Source organism: Numida meleagris, chromosome 4 (assembly GCF_002078875.1).
Source record: "Numida meleagris isolate 19003 breed g44 Domestic line chromosome 4, NumMel1.0, whole genome shotgun sequence".
Taxonomy (NCBI): domain Eukaryota; kingdom Metazoa; phylum Chordata; class Aves; order Galliformes; family Numididae; genus Numida; species Numida meleagris.
Window position 1 is genome coordinate 96,983,673 of NC_034412.1, and position 23,545 is coordinate 97,007,217.

Genomic DNA, 23,545 nt, shown 5'->3' on the forward strand with positions numbered 1-23,545 from the left:
AAACCACAATATGCAGTGCACCGCTGGACCATAGGTTGGGTGAGGACCTTCTTCTCCCCCCCCCCGGTGCCAGAGGAAAGTCTGCCCCGTGCTGCCCTCTGTTTCCCCCCCGCAGGAATTGTGCCTTGGTTTATTTTTAGATACACACAGAAATAAACACCTCTGCCCCCTCTCTGCTGCGATTAGCAGAGACGTGACGATAATGATTATTTGAGTTTCCTCAAACGAAGCAAGTATTCAATTATATTTTCATTCTTTGGAATGAAACTTAACCCGGTTTGTTTTCCGATAAGGCCATATGGAGAGAGGACACAGCTGGTATTTTATCCAAATTAATATGTGTCCTGGCTCAAAAACAGGTCGTGTTTGTAATGAGCTCAATCTTCATATAATAACACTGTTGAAACAATAAACGTCACTTCAGCTCCAATTTGGTGTCTGGGTTGCGAGGCATAAAAACAGTTCTCCTCTAAACTGTCAGGGTGAAGGCTGGATAAACTCGGGAAAGTTCAGGTCAGGTGAAATTTCACACACGGAGACTATTATTGGAGCAAGCAGTCTGGAGGAGCTATTACAGGGAGCATGTGCATCACTTCTCTCCCCACGGACCGGAGTCAGAGCTGCTGTGCCGGTGACATGCCCTTGCTCCTGTAGGCAGATGAGCAATGCAGCACAGATGAGAGGAGCCATGCACAGGGCTGGCAAAGCCAACAAAGTCAAAGGCCTGAGGTCTGGCACCGAGCATAGGTGCGAGCCTGGTGATGAGCGCGGCAGTGGTTGTGTTTTCTTGTGGTCCATTCTGTCACCACCAGATTTTCTCACTTGTAAAGAAGGGTGAAGTTGTTATGCACACCTACTCCAAGGCTAATTGGCAGCTCCCACTGGCCTAGGCTGCAGTCCAGCCTGTCACCTCAGGAAAGGTTCAGGTTGGTTATTAGGAAACATTTCTCCTCTGAAAGAGTGGTCAGGCACTGGCACAGGCTGCCCAGGGACTGGTGGGGTCACCATCCCTAGAGATGTTCCAGAACCATGGAGATGTGGCACTGAGGGACACGGTCAGTGGGCATGGTGATCTTAGGGCTCTTTTCCAACCTTAACAATTCTATGAGTGAAGGTTTGCTATGAGCCACAGAAATATCTTCAAACAACCATGAGGGACTAATCCTGCATAAAACCTTTACTCCAATACCTGCCCTGGCCCCTCTCTTTCAACCACAAAAAAGAACACCCTTGTTCTTCTACCTACTGATAAGCATTCTCTCTTAACTTAAAAGTCTCTTTTTTAAGCTAGGATAATTCTACTTATTTATATATATAATGGAGAGCCTCATCCAAGACCAGGATGGGTAGTTGATGCCTAAAGGGCATACAAGCCCTGCTAAGACCTGAGGACTAGGCGTTCCTGCAAGTCTTTCTGCCAAGACTGGGTTTGATCAACATTTTTATACATAGCAAGTAAAGCACTCGGAGACATCCAGAAGTGTCAGTATGAGGTACCTATCTCATCAGTGCTTACAATACTTGCTCAAGGAGGTAGGAAGCCTTAAGTCTCTTCTGGAAGGACTTTATAGAACCATATAACTATTTGAATGCCTCCTGCGCCGTGTGGATTGGATCATGGGGATAACTATGAGATGCGATGAAAATAATCAAACTTATCTGCTCTGTGTGGGAGATACTGTGGTCACTGGACCCAGCAAGTGTGGGTTTGCAAGACTGCATTAGACTCCCAAGCTGCAGTAGTGGTAGCTATGTTGTCTGGAGGGGTTGCTCAGTTCATGTCTGATGATGGGAATGTCGTATTTTGCAAGAAACGCTGGGAGCTGGCAGCAGTCTGGTCCAAAAGGCCTGCAAGCCACCAACCAGCCTAGCCCAAGTCCCTGCTGCAATTTTTATTTAATCAGATCTTGAACATCTGTAATACCCAGAATTTCCCCCTTCAATTATAGGATATTCCAGGACCTTAAATCTCACAAGACGTGTATCTATGAAAATGTCTCTGCTTCTTATCTCTGTCCTAAGCATCCACATGTCCTTCATGGATAGTACAAAACAATCTCTCGCCCTCCTTGAACCCATTGCCCCCACTCTAGCTTATTAATAGCCAGTCGTGGTTCAGACTCTATCCTAAAATTGCATGGGTCCAGTCACTATTCTGGAAAACTCTTCTGCTCTACATGCTCATGTGAAAGCCAAAGATCTCTGGCTGTTAGTTCAAAAGAAATAAAACATTCCCAATGATTTCTAATGCTTCAAGGGAAGGAAAGGATTCAGCATAGCCATGGGCAACCATGATGCTTTTCTCCTTCGTGCTGAGCTGCAAGAAAGGGTGAGGCTAGGCTGAGCTTCCCCTGAGAACAGAAACCATCAGGAAGGATCTGAGGAGTGAATGTTTCCTGGGGATCAACGCACGGAGATTCCCTGTCTGGGAAAGAGCAGAGCTGAGATCACTGCATTCTCAGGGGACCGCTCTCTCCAGGTCTGCACCAACACCTGTTTCCTTCCTATCTCACCCACCAGTGAGACCTTTTCCACAGACTGTGCTTCCCCAGCAGCAAGTGCAGGCATGCTTTTGGTTGCTTACCCCTGGGCTGCTGCAAACTGTGGAGTTTTTCCTGGATAACTTCCTCTGAGTGCATGCTATGAAGAATCACATGTGCTTCTCCTGGAAAGTCCCAGCACAACAACAGATAACCTGCGTAACACAGGGAAACTGAGGCAGGAGACAGCTCCCCTCTCCTGCAACTAAGCAGGAGAGAAGAAATCTACAGAACATTCCCAAGGCTGCAAAGCACCATGTGCCTCTTTATAACCCTGGTCTCAGTTCCTAACCATCTCCTTAAGCCATCACCCCACAGCTGATGGTTGTTAGTGCAAACAAGCCAAGGCTGTGCTTGACTGCCAGGAGCCTCCTTGCTCCCAGAACGTATAGCTTCTATACTCTGTCCCCCACTCATGGGGTAAGACTGGCAAAGATATTTATGAGGAAATCACTACTTTCTTCCCATTTCTGACAATTGCTTTTGTCTGGCAGAGGATGTGCAACTCACCCACACTTTGTTTTCTCCATAAAAAGGGCGATGCTAACTTTTTGATACAGTTTTTTGTTAAATACCCTAAATGAGCCAGTGGATCCCCAAGGAACTTGGGAAGAAAAGGTAGCATCCACCCACTTAATTCCATTACTTCCAGTATTCAGCAGCCCCTGTTATTCAAAATCATCCATTTATCATAGGATCATAGAATATCCCAAGTTGGAAGGGACCCAAAATGATCATTGAGTCCCATTCTGAAAGGACAGCCCTGGCATTTTTGCAGAGGACTGGGCCTGGCCATATTCAAATAAGATCATACATAAATAAGAACTGGGGAGAAAAGAATATGGAAAGGGGAATGGCTAGGAAAAGGGAGGAACAAAATGCTGGTAAACCTAGTGGGGGTAATGGGAGGAAAACACAGATGAACACTGGCTATTAGCATGACTATATGAAAATGCTCAGTATTAACAGTTTACATATTTCTCTTCATTTTCTTCTGTTCTTTAAAAAAAATTACAAAGTCTCTTTATTTTTGTCCCAGAGAGGATAAATACCTGAGAGATGTAGTGTTGTATTATTTTGGTTGTAGGGTTGGCTATGTCACTTGCTTTAAGGCTATTTTTAAGGCACAGCTACAGAAAAATTTGGTGCTGACAAGCAGGAATTATTATTATTATTTTAAAAGTTTAAAAAAAATGTGTCCTAAGGTCTCCTGTTCCTTGTGTTCTGAGTATTGTCCAGGTTCCACCATCCAATGTTTGACCCTCAGCTAGCAAGGGATGCTGGGGAGCGAGCTCATCAGAGGACATAGCATGGGGCATCTTCATTCCAAGTATCATCAAGAGTTTGGGGTCAAGAGGGTGAAGAGGAAAGGAGAAGCTGTTGTTGCTAACAATATCTTTGATCCACTGTGTCCCTTCCAAGTGGGAAGGCCCCACCGTCAACCAGCAAATGCTGGGGTCTGTTTCTGCCCCTCACACTGTGTCATCACTGTGCCTCGTGTGCCAGTTCTGGCTGTTGTGGCTCCTTTCCAGAAGATCACTGGGAACAAAATTTACTCCTTTTATTTACCAACTTACAGGGGAATAACAAGCAGTCCATCCCAGGAGCCATCCCCTTACCAAGATTGGGTTCTTCCTTTCAGCTTTGTGCTGCATAGTTTAGTTTGTCCCCAAACACACAAAAAATGTCCCTGGATATGGAAACTAATGTCCCAAACAATGCATTTCCAAGAATTTTCTTTTTTTTTATTTTGAAAGAGGAAATAGATGGCTTTTTTTTTTCCTGTCTACTTCCTGTTTTCAAGTTCACACCTGTGAGTTCAGTGGCTCCCCAAGACTTCATGGAACATTTTTTATGGCCTCGAATAACTGGGAGCAATGCTGGCACACTGCCCTTGTCTTCTGCCTGCTCATCCCTTTGGGCTACCATGTCTGCTGCAACAAATGGTTTCCTTTGGCCAAGCTGGAACATTTTCCTCAGCTTCTCTTACTTTGGCGATAAGCTGCTCTCTGGAGTGTAGAGGTGGAGGCACTTTTCCAAGAATACTTTCTGTTGAGCTGAGCCCTGTTCAGACACCAAGTGGAGGAATGCATGTTCATGACTCCATTCCCCTCAAGGGCTTTCACTACGCCGCGTATGGATAGAGACAGAGAGAAGTTTGGCATGAGCTTGGCAGAAATTTCCTATTGAATCTTTTCCCCCTTTCAGAAGATAGATAAATGAGGAATAAACTTTTGGTTAAAGTGAATGTTTTGGCAAGAAATGGCTGTAGCAAAAACGTTCCTGTTTTTGTTATAATCGCCCAATTTGGGGATTTCAGTTACTTACAAAAACTCTCTTTTGTTGTTTTAATTCAGATTCAGAAATATGGAGGTTTTCCTCCTCTCTCCATTTTAATAAATGAGTGTCAACTTTTGCAATCATAAATATGTTTCATAAGGGAGGAGTAATTCCCGAAAAGGCTCTGTGAGGTGGCCAGAAGTGCAGAGCTTGATGTGAAAAAGCTGCCACTAACATCTATCCTTGTCCTCACCGCGAGGCAAAAGGAAGGGATGTCTTCCGGTCCCTCATTCAGGGTTTTTCTCAGATGACTTTCACCAGTAATAATCCATTTAAACATCACAGTAACTGAGAGACCTCTGAAAAGTGTGGTGTTGTACAACACTGTGTGCACTAAGGTCATTGTGGTGGTGGTGCACAACAGATGTTTGCTGGAAACATTCTCACAGGCTAGGGCTTAATTCCAGGATAGGTTCAGGCTGGATATTAGGAAACATTTATTCTCAGAAGAAGTGGTCAGATATTGGCACAGGCTGCCCAGGGAGATGGGGGAGTCACCATCTGTGGAGGTGTTCAAGAACTGTGGGGATGCAGCACTGAGTGACATGGTTAACGGTCGTGATGGGGATGGGTTGGGGATGGATTGGATCCACTTAGAGATCTTTTCTCACTTCCACGCCTCTGTGATTCTATGAATTTCATGCATAGGAAACCCTACCTTGAGCTGAAGTTAAAGCTCCCCATCTATCCAGCTGAGATGTCCTTCTCCTTCACTCCGTGACCTGTTTTGTCCCAGTGACAGAGTTGCAGCACTCAGCTCTGCGGCCGTTGTTGAGCAGGAATCCATCCAGGTAAGCCCATGACACGTTCCCAGAATGACTCCTCATCCCTCAGGGAGGGATGCAGTGGGAAAAACAGGAACAGGGCAGACACCAAAACCTCTCTGCTCCTCAGACTGATAACTTCAGCCAGGTCCAAAGGCAAAGTATTGGTTCTAGCAGAGCTCTGTGATACTTGTAAATCTCCAGAGTAAAGACTGAGAAGTTTCTAGACTCTACAGGAAAGACAAAGGAATATAAAAATCATCCTTGTAAATACCTTCTAACAGTTTTCTGTGTGGAACATGAGTTATTTGATTCAGAGATCATCAATGTCAGACAATTACCATTTTAACTAGAAGCCAATGCCAACTAGTAAAAGGCTGCAAACCTGTATGGTGGCTAGTCCAAAGTTAGAAAACTCATTCTGTACACCTGTGTTGCTCAAAAATTAAATACATGGAGAGCCTAAAATATCTGCGATTTCAGAAAACAGGCAAATCCATGGGGGAAATTTCCTTGTTGTTTTGTAAATTGTTGCCTTTGAGGGTCTGACCCAGTGGATGATGTTGAAACTGGTCCATCCTGAAGGCTTATAATGGAGGTAACATTCATGTCTGTGATCCAGCTTCTGGAAAAAGGCTAACCACAGGGTCCTGATTCTTGAAGGTCTTGCCTGTGTCAGGGGAACAGGCTTCCAGATGGGCCAGATCAAATCGAACTCCCCCAGCTTCTGTTCCATTTGCAGCCCAATGAGTATTTGAAGTTTTCACTGCTAATCCTGCATAAATGCAACCAGGCATTAGAAATCTTGTTTTCATGAACAGGCTCTGGGAGGAAGGCTAATGCCCTCTGTGTGTTATACCCCATACATGCCTGGAAAACAGGCCATTCCACATTAAATCAATGTTTTAATTAAAGACATGCCACTGTGATTTTTCTGAGCTGAAAACCATAGCAACTATAACTGTGAAGGCACTCGGTATCTCAACAATTGTTCTTTCATTGTAATGAATGCACGTCTGCTGCTAATCTGATCTTGGCATCCCATGAGAGTGGATATGATACCTGCCCTGAAGTATTCAGGGTGCACTGTCAAATGTCAGACAGCGGCCCTTCCATCGTATGCCTTGGGGAGACTGAATCATAGGCCATTGGATCATCTGACATTTCTAAAAGTGCTGGCCTATTCATCTCCCCTGGTGGAGAAACGCAAAGAGCAGAAGGTCACTGCAGACTCTTGCTTCTCCTTGGTTGCATGTAATTATTCTGCTCACCCATCAGACTTCTTCAGTGCACGCCTGTGCTGGCAGGATGTCAAAGTAGGACCTCACTTCTTGGGTACCATCCTATTGCAATACAACAGCACAGTCAAGGTGGCTGGAGCTGAAGCCCAAGTGCAAACTGGAGTTAAACAGGGAGAAGGCAGGAGGGGAGAGCAATTTCTCCCCATGCTCTTGTCCTCTTGCCCATTTCAAGCTCTTCCAGCTAGGAAAGGAAACAGGGCTGCTTCACCTTCTTCAATCTCCGTGGAACCCAAGCCTCCCTTAGAATGTCGTAAGAAAGATGGGGTGGTGGTGACCAACACAATGCTGATATTTGAAACCTGGTGGGCAGGTATCTCCATTGCTGGAGTGTTACATTTCTGAGTGCACGGTAGGGTATTTTTATTTTAAAAAATGCACATATCACCAGTTTTCATTGCAACATTCACCACACAAGAGCCACTAAGAATGAGGCCAAAACTTTTTTTTTTTTCCTTTTTTATTGTTTCCAGAACAAAAAGTTCACTTAATATTAATTCTTTCTTTCTGTGTCTCATTCTCTCTCCCTCTCTCCTTCTCTCTGTTTCGCTCTCAAATTCTGATAGCTTCCTTTACACATCCATTTCATGACAAGCTTGTTTGTTGTTTTTGGCTACTGGGCAAGTGTGTGTAGGGGATTACAATAGAGTCTCTGTTCCTACACTGGTTGTTCAGTTGCCTTAAACAAGTGCCAGCTACAGTCTAAATCTGTTCATCTCTCTCTCTCTCCTCCAATATATAAATATATTATAATAAAATAATTGTTCCTGAGATTTATTTGACAGTCAAGATTTCCTCACTCTGAACAAGCCTGTAGATTTTGGTCTTTCATATATATATATACGAGCATGATTGATTGAAAGAAACCAGTTATATACACCTACCATGGAGAAAATTCCCAGTGGAAACCACAGTGGAGCCCCTCAAAACCTGCCCCTAGAAGCTGGAAGTGTCTCTTACCATGAAACCAAAAGGGCTCACAGCCTCATTTGCCTTAAAAATTTCCTATTTGATTACCCAAATGCTTTCATCCCTCCCGTCCAGGAACTGTCAGCATTGACGTTAGCAGCAGATGTCTCTTGTGGATTTCCCAGATCATTTTGCACGCAATCTCTGTATTTTTAAAGTGAGTTGAAGCAAACCTGGAAGTCCATAGGCATCTCAAACTTGCAATTTTGGGAAAGAGTTTAGATTTTTTTTTGAACTTTTCTTTTTCCCACTCAGTAGTACCGTTAACCTTCAACAAAAGGAACCAGCTTGGGGGCCCATAAAGCTTCACAGCCATTCATCAATGAATTTTTCCCCATAAACTACGCAAAACTGGAGGGCTTGGGTGAGACATCGGCCCAGAGTTTCTTCTCGGCTTGTCCTGAGGGGATAAGCTGATGGAAAAAGGTTGCAGAGGCGTGGAGGTGCAAGTCAGCCTGACCAAAGATGGATTTCACAGTTCACATGGTCAAAAAATAGATGGAAACTTATAGGAAAGATCACTTTTCCCAACATAGGAAATTAAAATTGAGTGTTTGTCCCACCTAGAGATTGCAACAGAGGAAAAACAGAACCTGCATTGCCGCAGAGACTCAGATCTGTAGATTTATTACAAACATTCCATCCTCAGCTTTGGAAAATTCTCCTGTTCATTCAGGCAAATGAACCGTGCATCAAAGACTGAAGGATGTACCTTAACAGCTAGCGTGCATATGTTACTGGAGATCCATCTCTTTGGGTTGATTCTGGTTTCTCAGGATCAGACAGTGAGAGCACGGGCTGGGCGAGGGATCTGTGGCAGAACTGCTGCCTTTTCCATGCCTACCAAATACGTTACCTGCATGTTGTGGATTGTTTTGGGACGGAGAACATCCATCCAATACATCCTCAGGCATTTCCACTGCACTGCCCTGTGAGACTGCTCAGCACCACGGCCAGGCCCTCTCCTCTAACAGACGGAATCCTCCTCTCACCAGCACAGAGACTTGAGAAGAGTGAAGCTGTGAAAATGTGATGCCTGACGAGTGCTGGAAAGCAAGTGGTGGGGAATAATGGGAAAATGTCAAATGCATCGTTTTTCTAAATGAAATCTCTTGGGAACAAATTGATTATTTTCGCCTGGAGTCAAAACCCAGGTGACCCTCCAGGTATGGTAAGCTCCAGCAATCACCCTCTAGACAGTGAAGATGAGACCTGAAAATGTCTGGATCCCTCCACAGTCTGTGGAGACCATTCTGGCATTTCTGCACTTATATCTTACTGCCTTGGTAGCTCACATTGCAGCCAAGGGCATGCAAAACACACAACACACCCTTGGCATCATGCTATAAAAAACATAGCAGGCTGCAACACAGCCTGAGCTTCAGACTTTGCACACTGAATTGCAACCCCTTTCCCAAAGGCACACAGAAAAATGATAAAACTGCATCTCAGGGCACTGAGGCATCCAAGTCCTGTGGACTTCCCCAGCCTACTCTGATGGGGCTCGTCCTGATGACGTGAAACTTTGTTCTGGGGCGGACATTTTTAGCAAGGTTAATGACTGTCTTTCCTGACCAAAGAGGGGCTCAACTCCCCTAGTAACCAAGAACTTCTGATAAACATCCCTTCCACTGGTGCCGGCTCTTCCCACTTTGCTGTGTGTGTATCACGCCCTTGAAGAGCAGAGCAGAGGTTTTTTGAGCCAAGCATCTCCACAAGGCCCTGAAGGGAGGTTGTAGAGAGGTGGGGGTCAGCCTCTTCTCCCAGTTAATACAGATAGGGCAAGAAGTGGTGGCCTCAAGTTGTGCCAGGAGAGGGTCAGGTTGGGTATTATTTCTCCAAAACAGTGGTCAGGTGTTGGAACAGGCTGCCCAGGGAGGTGGTAAGGTCACTGTCCCTGGAGGTGTTCCAGAACCATGGAGACATGGCACTAAGGGACGTGGTCAGTGGGTATGGTGGGAGTGGGTTGCGCTTGGGCTTGGGGATCTTAGAGCTCTTTTCCAACCATAATGATTCTCTGATTCATGAAACCTGCTGTGCTGTTTGTGCAGCACCTGGCACAAGTCTTATCTCTGACTCAGGTGCTTTGGTGCTACTTAAACAAATGTGTCACCAAACTGCAGGGAAAGTGCTAAAGAATTACCAGACTGTTTTTGTTCAGTGATTGTGCAGACCAAACTGGAAGGTTATTGGCAGGACTGGAATATAGAGGCTGTTAACGGGGCTGAATTCAGCTGCTGTTGGCAGCTGGTGGGGAGTGGATCCTTGCACAGCTGATGGGTTGGGAAGGGGTATGGTGCATCCCAGGGGATATAAGCCAACACTGAGGCATGCTGGCACGTCAAATGAGGAAGAAAGAGCAGGGGATGGTGGGCTACACCAGCAGGAGAGCTGACCAGCACTCCTGGGTGTGATGCTTGTTTGCCTGATAAATTCAACCCCAAGAAGAAAAGAAATGATGAAATGAAGAAAGCTAGTGCCAGTTGTGTGGAGAGAGCCCTGAGCGGACAGCATTGTTTTACGGCCCAGACTGCATGACTGATTGGATTTCCCAACAATATTTCTCAATGCCTAAGTGTGAGAGGCCCCCGGGAGCAATAACTTTCCTCCAACTCAGAAGTTGAGTGATGAAGCCGTGGGTTAATAGCAATTAGTCTCCACACTGGCGGCTCCTTCTGCCACCTCCATTTCTTTTTAATTTGCTGCCGGCCCCACAGCAGTGTAAATAATCCTTTGTTTTAAATCCACTGTAAATCTGCTGGTGAAGTAACTGGGGCTTGTGTTATGCAGTGAGGATCCTTGATGAATGCGCTTGGGCAGGATGGAGGGACGAGCGTACCTGTGTCCTCCCACAGAGACTCACGGCTGGCAGCCGAGGGGGGGAGGTAGGTAATTTTATGGACTTCTGTTCTCAGTCACTGTGCAGATTTTACTACTGGAGAAGTTAAGCAAGGAACAGACACTTAATCTAGGCACCAACTGAAAATGCAATTATCGAATGCATAATAAAAATGAACAAACGAGCCCTCCAACCTATGGCTCAGGAGCATCTTAAAGTTTGGAGAAACTTTCACTACGTGATGAGCTGGAGCAGGGAGAATCAGATTGAAGGGGGAAATGAACATCCATGCTAGCATTTCAGTGGCCACCTGAGATCACAGAATCAAACACGACGTCCTTCCTCTAAGGACTAGTATTTAATGGGGGTCTATAAGAAAGAAGGGAACAGACTCTTTAGCAGTGTCTGCTGTGATAGGACAAGGGAAATGGTTTCCAACTAAAAGAGGGGAGATTTTAGATGGGATATAAGGCAAAGTTTTTTACACTAAGGGTGGTGAGGCACTGGCATGGGTTGCCCAGAGAGGTGGTGGGTGCCCTGTCCTGGGAGACATTAAGGTCAGGCTGGATGGGGCTCTGAGCACCTGTTGGAGCTGTTCATTGTAGAGAAGTGGGACCAGATGGTCTTTAAAAGTCCCTTCCAACTCAAACCATTCTATGAGACTATGACTTCATGAAGTGATGATACCCATTTGGGAATTACAGACAGGCAGGTATCAGCAGGTTGGCAATATGACACTTTCACATCTAGATAAGCCACAGATTTTGTTTTGTTTTGTTTTCTCCTTTTTTTAGGGGTGTGATTATTAGAGGATCTTGTTGCAACACCTCTCCCCATGAGTTGTGGTCTGTGAACCATGTTATCACCACAGGAAAAGAATGCACTTTGGAAAGTGAGGACTAAGAAGCAGGAAAGCCTGAACGCAGCTTGCTCATCACAAGCATTGAAAACTGGGGCATGTTTTGGAACAGGAAAGGTTAAGCATCAGCATGGATGTTGGGTTTGGCACTGTAAATGAGTCTGGGCTGGCTGACACTGATGACTGTGAGCTACCATGAACGTGTGAATACGGTTGGCACTGGATGTTAATTAGAGCATGAGTCCTCCTCTATCACCTCATTGTATCCTCAGCTCTGACTTGGGCATACAGGCTTTTTATGGGGGGAGTGGGATGTCCCTTTGAGTAACAGCGGAAATCAGATCCATATGTTTAAGTGCCTGTGCAGCTTTTCTAGCCAAAGCCAACTGCTGCTTAGAGGCACTTGAGGATCACAAACTGAGAAGCCTGTTTGGAAATGGTTATTTTGTTCCACTATGAAACAATAAATTGAGGAGATTTTCCTGTCTCTTCTTTCATGGAGATCTTGGCCCAGGAAGAGGACAGTGACTGTTTCAAGAAGTTGGAGAGATCCCTAAAATTTCCCTATCCCAAGCGACCACAGATGATCCTGGAATGAGGAAATGTTACTGAACCTCCATTTTTTTAAATCAAGGCTCTTCATGAAGTCTCAGGAAACAAGGCCATTCTCTGAGGCACCAATAGACCATCAGCAACAGGCTGCATGCATAGCAGAGGTGTTGGCATTGCACCTCTGTGCCATGTAGGGTAGGTCTTGTGTGTGCTAGGACATCATCTTGGAACATGGAAGAGACAAAACTCGCTTGTGTTTGTCAAGTTTTAAAGGAATGAATATCAAAACCACTGAATGCAGACAGGCGCCAAGGTTATTTCTGGCTTACTTGTTACTGGAATAATGATAGACAGTTTTGGTTGTTTAATACGATTACTTTAATCCTGGAATGAAGGATCTTCAAAAGGTTTCTGTCGGCATACACAAGAGAAACCTCATTCCTGGAAGGTTGAAAAGTGTGGCTAGAATACAAAGATCTGCCTGCAGAGCTGTGCACTGAAGCGTATCTATCTCCTGACAGAAGTGGCTTTCATGGCATCAAAGACTTTCACCACAGAAAAGCAGAAAGCATCACCAAGTGTGAAACCCTGCAGAACATTGTTTGACTTTGTCCTTCCTTTGCTCAGGAACAAAACAAGGCACACAGCAAACATATTAAAAGAATATATTCAAGATCCTTTTGGCTTTCTTGTGTTCCTTATAGAGTTTGGACTCAATGATCCTTGTGGCTCCTTTACAACTCAGAATATTCTAGGATTTTCCTTCCACCAAAAGCTTCATTGTAGGCTACCCCTGTGAAATGGGTGCTGTGATTAATGGGGCTTTCTCCCACCTCTCTTGAGGATGAGGATGATTAATGGAGTAAGGTAGAGAGCCTCGTATTTGATTAATACATGCACCTTCTGAGCTGATGTTCAGACCCACCTCGGATACTCAGTGAAATACACACAGAGGTGTTTGTGAGGGGGGAGACCTCAGTTTGTACAGTTCTCAAGGTTTTCCTCTTTGCTTCAGTGTTAAAGTGGGCTTGTATCCCCATATAATCCTAAAATCCTTTCAGTCCTAGTTGGTCTTGAGTGATATTCCCTGTGGAAATCCCACCATGGGGCTGAGATGGATGGTGGAATTGAGAGATACATCTGGGTGGGCTCCACGCCCCAGGGTCTGGACTTCCAGAAACAGGACATCACAATGGGGAGCAGAAACCGTGACCTGCGCTGACGTATACAAAGAGAGCACTGGGCAGATTGATGTCATCAGTTACGGTCTGAACTCCCACTGCAGAGTATTCTGGGCTCTTTGGGGAAATTTATTTATAACACATACTACACTCCCATTGTCTTTCTGATTTACTGCAAGACCAGCTTGGAAATCTGGAAGAGATGAATCTGGAAGCTATTTTTTCTGATCCCAATGGTAGATTGAAACCCTAGTCCTGGGGAGGGCCAGCACTGAGGGGATCGCAATATTTTTCTTGTAAAACCAAAGCAGAGAAATTACACTTCTTTAGTCTAAATTCCTGCTCAGCGTACGCCAGAGAACGTCATTCGGTAATTTCTGTGGTTGAACCTTGTCCTCGGACAACTGTCCATTTTCAAAGCATTGGATCTTCTGAACACTTTTCCTTCTGGTCTGACATTTTCCTTGCTTTGTGGAGGGCCAGAAACGGGTGGCTTTGTTTGGGCATGCAACACACTGAAGGAAACTTGATTCCATTGACTTCTGTGGTTAGTTTATTTAGAAGAAATCTACTCACCCTTTTTTGAGTCATCGTTTTGACAAATATTTGACCTCTGAAGTACTTTGTCTTCTGGGCTTGACCTGTGACTAATTTTTGCAGTTAACTGGAAGCTCTAAATAAATAAGGAAATAGTTTTGGACCTATGGAGATGTAATGTATTTCAATGTATTTGGTAAATCAAAACTGAAAAGGTATATTTTTGGGTCTCACGGAGACCCAAGTTTTTGAATTCAGATGCATTTTAAAATGTTGCTTAGAGTGGGAAGAACATTAAAAATATTTATTTCCAAGATGTTGAAGTGCAATGTTCTGATTGCTTCAAAAAGAATATTTCATATACGTCTTTGGGTATAACATATAAACAATTTGGTGAAGCTGAGAACATTTTGTGAATATGTCACTGTTGCCAGAACTGTAGGGAGACTTCAGGTTTCTTCTGACAACAGTTTCAGACAAAAGTGCCCCAGAGAAATGACAGTGCAATATGAGGCTCTTCTTCAGCAAGCTCACAAACGTCACCTGGCTTTCATCATTTTATTTTTGGGCCAGCCATGAAGTCTGCCTCTTTCTTTGCAAGATTATGCAATCTCAAAGTGCAAGCCTAAAGGTTGCAGACTTCACGCTACTGGGCTGTTTGTAAAGAGAAATGAAACATTTCCAGAGTTGCAGATCTTCCTGGGATTATCATCAGACAGAGACAAATTGCACTTTCTCTTCCCATGGCCTGAGGTGAGGCAGAGAAAGCAAACTTTATCCAGTCTCCCAGAGCTCATTTCTATCACTTTCAGAATGGAAAGTGACAATGCCCAGTTCTACCTGTTAAGGCAGAAACTCTTCCAACCTCAATGGCCCATGGAAAGTGACAATGCCCAGTTCTACCTGTTAAGGCAGAAACTCTTCCAACCTCAATGGCCCATTTACTGGTGTCCATCTCCAAAGCAAGGGACCAGAACACCAACCAGCTCTTTTATGGGATGGGTCGACTGAATATCTCTGTGCTATTTTTGAGATAAAGGCAAATGGCACTTTCTGGTGGAGCGCCAGGCTGACCTTTCCCGGAAAGGTGACCCTAGGCTGTACTGCTGACATTTCTGATGAACAAGCCACCAAAATTTCCATGTTGGGAGAAGACAAAGCAGCACCAATCGCTTCTGAAGGTCCCTTGAATGACCTGAGGCTTGCTCCTGTGACAGAGGACTTTCTCACCTGGTGACCTTACATTTATTTTGGCATTTTTCCCTCCAGGTCTGCAGAAAATAAAGCTTGCAAAGCAAGAGTTTGAGAAGGAGGATGAAATTCTGCCTACGTGTCATCTCATTTCTCTTTACTCTTTCATTCTTTTCTTTTTGCTGTTCTTTTAATATCAAATGTAAACCCGTAGTCTTCAATTTGTGTTTCTTAGGCAGAAGTGCCATTCACTAGAAAAAAAGAGAAATCTTCCAGATGTGGCTCTCTGCATTTGTGGAAATTCCTGAAATTTCTGACCAACCCCCAAATGAGAATTATCTATTTTTTTTTTTAGGAAAGGAAAACTTCTAAATTCACATCTAACTTAACCTGACACGACCCCAGTTCAATAAAACATTTGAGAAAAGGCACTTAGTTTTAGGCAGTGTTCATTTCTGCTGACTGCTTTCAGGTCCATATAGTGTTTCGAGACCAAGCCCTTGCCCATAATTGCCTTGACAGGTGTTTTTCACTCTTGTCCCTTTGACACAGATGAAGAAAGGCCTGTTGGCTTCTTCCCACAGCTCTTCATCAGTGATGTTCTCCTCTACAGGCCCTCTCTGTCTTGTGGCATGATGGATTATTATTAACAAGGCCGGGAATTCCTTAACAAGACAGAATGATGCAATGAGTAGTTGGCTTTATTCCCAACAGGGATATAAATGGTACCAGAAAGGACATGTAGGCTGTTCCTAGAAAAACAAATGAGATTTTGTTTTCAAGAGTACTTAAGAGGATAGGTGCTCTGGAAGATGGTCAGGTGGTCGTGATTACATCAACAATTTTCACTCTATAAAAGCATAAATAGGTGCAAACATTTGCTGTAGGTGGGCATCTCTGAGACCTTTCCTCTGTTTCATCGAATGGGAACTGGCCAGCGGATTTCCAATTTAGAAGACTGGCACCTGAACATTTATATATACACCAAGACTTCCATTCCTCCCCCTCTTCTCCTCCTCCCAGCCATATCCTGCATCTCAGTTTGCCAGGCTGAGGTTGCACAACTGGTGAAAATAACTCTTTCTTTCTCTCTTTGTGATCTGGAATACCCCCATCTAGAGTTATAGGAAGATAAGGAATCTCTGAAAGGCATAATTTTAGGAAACTCTTCTCTCAGTGAAGCAGTATGGGCTCAGTGATCCTTATGGGTCCCGTCCAGCTTGGGATATTCTATGAGTCCATGATTCTAATATTTTAACCTAGAAGAATCCTAAGAGAAGAATGATGGGGAACTTGCCTCATATTATCAAAAAGCTTCTTCTCAGAGCTGGCAAGAACCTTTCCTCTCCCCTTTCCTGCTCTCTTCACTGGTTCTTTCTGTCTCCACTAGTTTCTTGTTGCCATCAATGAAGTTCAGATGTTTATAAGCTCCTTAACTAAAATCAAATGTTAAAAAACTGGTAGAAAAGTTAATGCCCAACACTCAAACAAACGCTCTCTTACTGCCCTTTCTCATTCCTTCCCTTCTTTTCCGGGACAGCAGTAATGCAAGCCATCCCCATCAGCCTGACAGTTGTTCAGACAGCCTGGAAGATGACAGCAGAGCCGCCCTTTATAGGGAGAAGGGAGAAGTGCTGAAGCAGCAGGGATTGCACTTACTCTTGGAGTTCAGTCCAGCTTGCCAGAAAACAAAACAAGACAGGAACGCTAAAAAAGGAGAGAGAAAGGGAGAAAAATGCAGCATCTGTCTCTGGTGCTGACTCTGCCCACAGTCCCCCTGTGTGAAGAACGCGGACACAGCAAATATCCCTGTGAGCCCCTTGGAAAAGGATTTTTGCAAGCACTGTGTCTTTGAAGGTGTTGCTTTTAGCTGCCCTTTCTAACCGTGGGCTCGTGGCCATTCTGCAAAGGGTGCTGGCGTCGCCAGGCAAGCTGTGCACAGCGGGAGGCTGAGGGGGAGAGAGCAGAACAAACAATCTGGGATGCAGAGAGATGCACTGGGTAGAAGAACAAGAACCCGTGTCTCATGTGTGGAACGGTTTTCAGGTCGTAGCAGAAGATTTCAGAGATGAGTCCTCGTTGGTGGCTGATCTGTTCTCAGGATCTGCCCATGGCAGACCATGCATGTCCCATGCCAAGGGGGACAAGTTGTAGAATCATAGAATGGCTTCTGTTGGAAGGGACCCTACAGCCCTTCCAGCTCCACCCCTGCCATGGGCTGGTTGCCACTCAGCAGATCAGGCTGCCCAGGTCCCCATCCGTGGCCTTGTGCACTTCCAGGGATGGGGCACCAACACTTCTCTGGGCAGCAGTGCCAGTGCCTCACCATCATCTGAGTGAAGAATTTTTCCCTAACATCTAACCTAGATTTCCCCTCTTTTAGTTTAAAACCATTCTCCCTTGTCCGATCACTATCAGGTCACGTATGGTCAGTCCCTCCTGTTCATAAGCTCCCTTCAAGTGCTGGCAAGCGCAGTGAGATCTCCCAGAGCATTCTCTTCTCCATGCTAAACAAGCCCAACTCCCTCACCCTTTCTTCATAGAAGAGATGCTCTAGCACTCTGAGCATCTTCTTGGTCCTCCTCTTGATCCACTCCAACAGCTCTGTGTCTTTCTTTTGCTGGGGGCCCCAGTCCTGGACGCAGCTACAGCAGGCAGGGGCAAACATTTCTCTTGGTTTGGGCTTCCTGAACTTCCTGAGCCTCTGTCTTAGTTAAAATGAGGGCCTTGCTCTGAGGACATCATCTCATACTCTCTCCCATGCACTGAAGTATATTTGAAACTTCAAGTAGGAAGAGGTGAAGGGTGCTGGGCTGCTCATCTGCTGTCTGTGTTGGCAGAGCAGCATTGCTGTAAAACCATAACTCTGTCAACTCTTAACTATTCCCAGGGCTGGGCCTTCCTGCCTCGGAAATGAAAGGAGATGCATGTCGAAACACGGGGCTCAGCCCTAGAGCTATATCTGCTGTAGCTGTGCTAACCTGGAGCCAGACTCCAGTACGAGGGCTCGGCATCCTGGTCAAGCCCTGCTCCTTTTCTGTTCCCCTTCCTGATCCTCTTCTCACCAGACCTGAAATGTTGAACCTGTGCACATGGCTCATGGTTTGAAGAGCTGCCAAGGGGAAGCAATACCTGGCAGCAGCATGCTGTAAAACATGAAGTGTTTGGAGTCCTGCCCGCTGCCAAGCTATTGAGTGAAATTCTTGCAGCAAGGAGCTGGCACTCCCAAAAGAGGGTGGTTGTGCTGAGCAAGGTCTGTGCTGGACAACTTGCCCTGGTTCTTCCCTCAGGTCTGGTCTCTTGGCCAGATCCCCATGCCTTCAGCATGCAAAAGACGGTGCTCATATACCCAAGTGCAGACCGTGTTGGGCATGACACCATCTCACACATAAAAACAGGTAACAGAGAAAGGGGTTCAAGTTTTGGTGAGACATAGGAATGGGCTGCCCAGGGAGGTGGTGGAGTCACCGCCCCTGGAGGTACTCAAGAACTGTGGAGATGTGGCACTTGGAGGACATCATTAGTAGGCATGATTGGGATGGGTTGGGGTTGGGGACCTTAGAGGTCTTTTCCAACCTTAATGATTCTGTGATTCTATGATTCTAAGTGCTGCAGGAGGTCAGCAGGCCTGATGATAACTCACAGGCCCATGTGTCATCCATGGACTGTTCCCCTTCTGTCCATTGGAACAGGATGGCAGCTTGGGTTTGCAAGCTTTGCAGGTCTCTTCCTGTGCATCCTCACTGCATGTGAGGACAAAGCATGCAATCAGACCCGAACTGGTAAGCCCAGCAATCCCAAGCCTTGCCACCAGCATGCAGCATCTCGTGAATGGGAGCTGAGACCTGCTCGGGTTGCAATTCCCTCAACGAAATCATCATTCGGTTCCAGTGCAATAAAGAAGCAATTGCGTATTTAGAAATGATTATTGAAAGCAGATTTATTAAGAATTAACGAGAGCAGTGTGGGAGTGATAAAAACACTCACTAATCTTTGGGTTGGGCTGGTTTTGATAATCATCTCGAATTTGAAATAGCAGCACAGCAAAATCCTTATCTTATAAATCTGATGCAAGCTTTAATATGACAGTTATTGTATGTTTATATATCAACTGATTATTAGAAACATATTCATTGAAAATTAACCATGTAATAGATTGTTATCTGCGACACTGCTGGCTTAAATAAATACACATGTTTTCACAACCAATTGAGAGTCTATTTGAAATCAGAGCTTGCTTTATTATTGCATTTTTTTTTTTAATGCTGAAGAGCGCATTTGTTTTCTCCCCATTCTTGACATAACAGGGATGTTTTTCATTCCTAGGCTGTGTATGCTTAGCCAGCAAGTCACCATAATAACAATAATAATAATAATAATGCATTTGATTTTTATGGCACCCACCAGCCACAGCTCTCCGGCTGTTTCACAAACAAGAGTACCAATGCCCAGAGAGCACTAAAAGATCCATCAGAATAAAAAGCCAAACAGAGTTCAAAATAAAAGGCAGCCCATGTAATTAAAGCAAAATAACAACGCGTGCTTGGGATGATAAGTTTTCCAAGTCTCTACCGAAAGCAAAACAAGAGGAGAGCTGTGTTTTGTGGTGATCCAGCTGAGAGGCAGAGGGAGACTGGAAATTCAGGCTGTGCAGGAGGAGCATCTGCCTGTCCGGGTGCTCAGTGGGTTGGGTGCAGGATGAGCTGGCTGGGCACAATTGTCCCATTGAGTCTTATCTATATATTAATGAGGAATGCCCTGAGAGGTGAAATGCATTGGCCAGATTTGCTAAGGAAACAGCAGTGCTTTAAGTGATAGATGATGCTTCTTCATCCCATAGCAGTGGGAGTAGTGGGAGCGGTATGGGATCTCTAAAGGTGATGTATCTGTACTGAAAGAGAGCATAAATAAACAGTGGTTCCACTTTGATCTGTGGGTAGCTTCCTGGCAGGGGAGCTGTGGACAAGGTGTGCTCTTCTTGCCAGTTTGCAGAAGATGGAAAGCACAAGGCAGAACAGAGACCTTGCAGAGTCAGCATTTGAGGAATAGAAGGTGCGTGGCGATGCTTAAATGAGTATCTGAGCAGCCCACAGGGTGCTGACGTGCAGTAGGGACATGGTCATTGTCAACTCCCGTGACTAATAATTATTACTATTATTATTATTATCCAATATACAGACAATGGTCTCAGACATACAGTCTGATTCTTGGGTGGTGCTGCGTGGAGCCAGGAATTGGACTTGATGATCCTAACGGGTCGGGAGGTCAGGACAGCATGGGTCCACCAGCATCTGCTGTTGGCCCGGTCACTGAGTGCTTGAGTTGCACCTCAGTTTTGCACCTAATTACTTTAAATGAAGAGACATAATGAACTGTGGCCATGATGAAGGGTGAGAATGCTGAACAGCTGGCTGATAGGCCGTGCTGTTAGCAAGAAGACAAAACTGAGAAGACAGAGGCTGAGAAGGAGCCTCAAGCAGCTGACTCAGAGTAACACATCTAATAGAGTGGCATCTAATTTCAGTGTCCCCTGCTAACAAGCCACCTCACCACTCTTTCTCTTCTTCCACTTATTCAATCCACTACTTGGGAAAAGAGCTGAGATGACATTTCAAAGCTCCTATTGTTAGCTTTTCCCATGGGGAAAACCTATTTTCCTGATTTTCTTCCAGCATCTCAACCAGCTCTGCATCCATGCTGCTATTTCTCCTTTCATCCTGAGACTTCAGGTCCTTTCCCACCAAACAACTGATCTCAACTGAGTTTTTTATATTTGTCAAATAAGGATTTATTCCAGGCCTCTATTTTTAAGTATGCAGCATGCACAAGGCTCGCCAGGCCCAGGTTTAAAGAGAAATTGAACCTACAGCTCTTTACATAGAAATCCTGCACTATAGATTTTCCCTTGAATGGGTAGAAATCGAATGTGGGCTGGAAGAACCTCCTCTGCTTACCTCATCCTTAGCCATCTAGCTGGGAATCACTGGAAATAATAGAAAATCCTCCACCCATCTGTCCACCCATCCATTCTCTCTCCTTCATCTCCTTCTTTATTCATCCATTTCTTTATTTCCCTCTAACATTGAGTGTTCTCTCTTTCTTCATTGTTCTCAGGGATTCAAGATTCGGTTTCTTAAGCATCGGCATTAAGTATCATCAGGTATCATTAGACAGGACCATAAATAGGATTAGATAGGGTTTCAGAGGTATCTGAAATACACAAAGGACTCTGAGCTTTATAACATTTGGCCTATGCAAGACACGTGTCCTTCTGGAGTAGCCACCAAACACCACTGGGATGTCCCAGAGCACCTCCAATAGCACTCACTAGGCATGGGTTGAAGCTGCAGTCGTCTATTGATTAGCTTTCCATAGAGGGAGCTTAGTGCCTTGCTCACAGCAGACTTATGAGGTTGGATGACTCAAGGTGGAGCTGACTCTCCCGGGAGACATCCACAGTGAGCTCTGGCTTGCACTGAAAGGCTGCTTGTGATGTTGCTCTCTGTGCAGGCCAACGCAGCGATGATCAACACGTTGCGTGGCAAGCCCAAGGAGGCTTAGATTGGAGACAGCCTGGGCGGGAGCTTGTTCCAGACTTGTCCACAGGCTCAAAAAAGTAGATGGAAAAGAAAGAGAGAAATTGTTTCCAGGAAACACTTGAGCAGTTGCTATCCTGTCCTTTGAAAAGTGCAAGTAATTAGCAGCTTAGCACTGGATCCCAGGTTATTTGGCTTGGATTAGGTCACTGCTCCCTCATCCTCCTCACATATGTCACCTTCTTCTTACTCTGCCAGAGGGTGGAGAAAGGAAAGAGCAATCGCCATCATAGATATGTACCATTAGTAGAAGGGTTTTATAGTGACTGGGAGGAGGACATAGAAGCAGGCAGCAGGACTGCCCCTGGTTGTGCCAGAAAGCAGCAGCGAAACTGCTGGTCTGGAGATGCCAAGTAGTAATGGAAGGGGAAAAGAGATAAAGGCCAGGAATGGACTTGGACTCATTTATGATACAAGAGCTTACAAATATTTGAAGCGTGTGAAACACAGAGCAGGAAGAATGGCCCTGATAGCAGGCGCTGCTACTTGCAGATGTCCTCACCTCCTGCAGATCCTTCCCATGCACAGTACGAGGAAGCATGGGGTCAGCTTCTGGTGGCCAAGCAGCTAAGAATAGCAGGTCCCTGATAGCCCATGCTGGACCTGCATTAGCAAACCACCTTCAGTGTGCGTACATTAGTCACTGTGGCTTTACACCACTCCTGCCGATGGCTGAAAAATAAGGGATTTACCAAGGTCACATTTTTTGTTGATAGAAGAATTGGAAATAAAGTTGTGATAAATTGGTCTTTTAGACACACCTATACTCATGTACATACATTTCCCAGGGAATATGGACACGAAAACAAATGAGTTAAGAAAATCTCTTTCTGAAAAGGCCTGAAAAAGTATCTGCACACTGGCACTATGTGGCTCGAATTCTTGTTAATTGAAAATAGAAAAATAATCCTTTAAAATGCATGTTTAGTAAAAAAGTTTCCTTGGACCTGGATAAGATATGTCACTTTGGACCTAAACATACTGTAAGGAAATACTTAAAATATTTCACAGCCAGGTATTTCCGGCATTAAAAACAAACAGGCATTTTAACTGGGAAAAAAATGGGGACAATCTAAAATAGAATCATAGCAAAATACGGTGATATTAAAAGCACTGAGATCCTTCTGGCAAAAACACTTTGACAAAGCTCAGATGATTTTAGAGAATGTTTCGGCGACTTCTTTCCCTTTTCACCCCTCTCTACAAATAGATTCACTGAAAAGATTTCACCATTCCACCAAAGTCTAAACAGGAGAGACCACTGGTCTCCTGAATCCAGTCCTGCACCATAAATTTAGCTCAGAACGACAAGTGCTGTAGTGTGCAACCTCAGCAAATGTTTGATTTAGGGAAGGTCATTGCCTGAAAACTGGGTGGAAATCAAAGGAAGGAAAAGTGCAAGTTTGCTGTCAGGTAAATTACCCCGACAGTGCTATCTCTAAGGTACTGCCCTTGCGGAAGAGAAAGGGTTCATTGCTTATTCATGGAGGATGTGCAAACTATGAATCAGGGGTTGCAGGAGGGATCAGTCCTCCAGGAGCTGGCTTGCGTTACTAAATGCCATGATGTAGCCTGCCCTGGAGGATTACCATTTGAAAGGATAGCAAGCTGTGATGAGCCAATGCTCAGATGACTTCTGCAGAGACCCTCTGAGGGCTTCTGGTTGGGTTTGGTTGGATTTCTAGCAGGTCAGGGTCCCTACCATGCATACACCAAACTGTACTGGACAGTCCCTGTGGCAGGAGGCAAAGCAATTCGTACTCACCTGCAAGAATTATCCATTCCTCTGGCATGGATCACATCACAACGTCCTTCATCAGCCTTTAAGATAATGTTATGTGTAGGATACAAGGGAAGAGCTGGAGGAGTGAGAGGAAAA

The 23,545-nt window shown here is 45.0% G+C and overlaps 1 long non-coding RNA gene across 1 annotated transcript; it reads left to right on the top strand.

Moving 5' to 3' along the window:
- Positions 5,544 to 13,409, top strand: LOC110398689. The gene is made up of 3 exons (XR_002438558.1): positions 5,544 to 5,671; positions 10,702 to 10,796; positions 11,545 to 13,409. It is a non-coding gene; the product is annotated as an uncharacterized LOC110398689 (long non-coding RNA).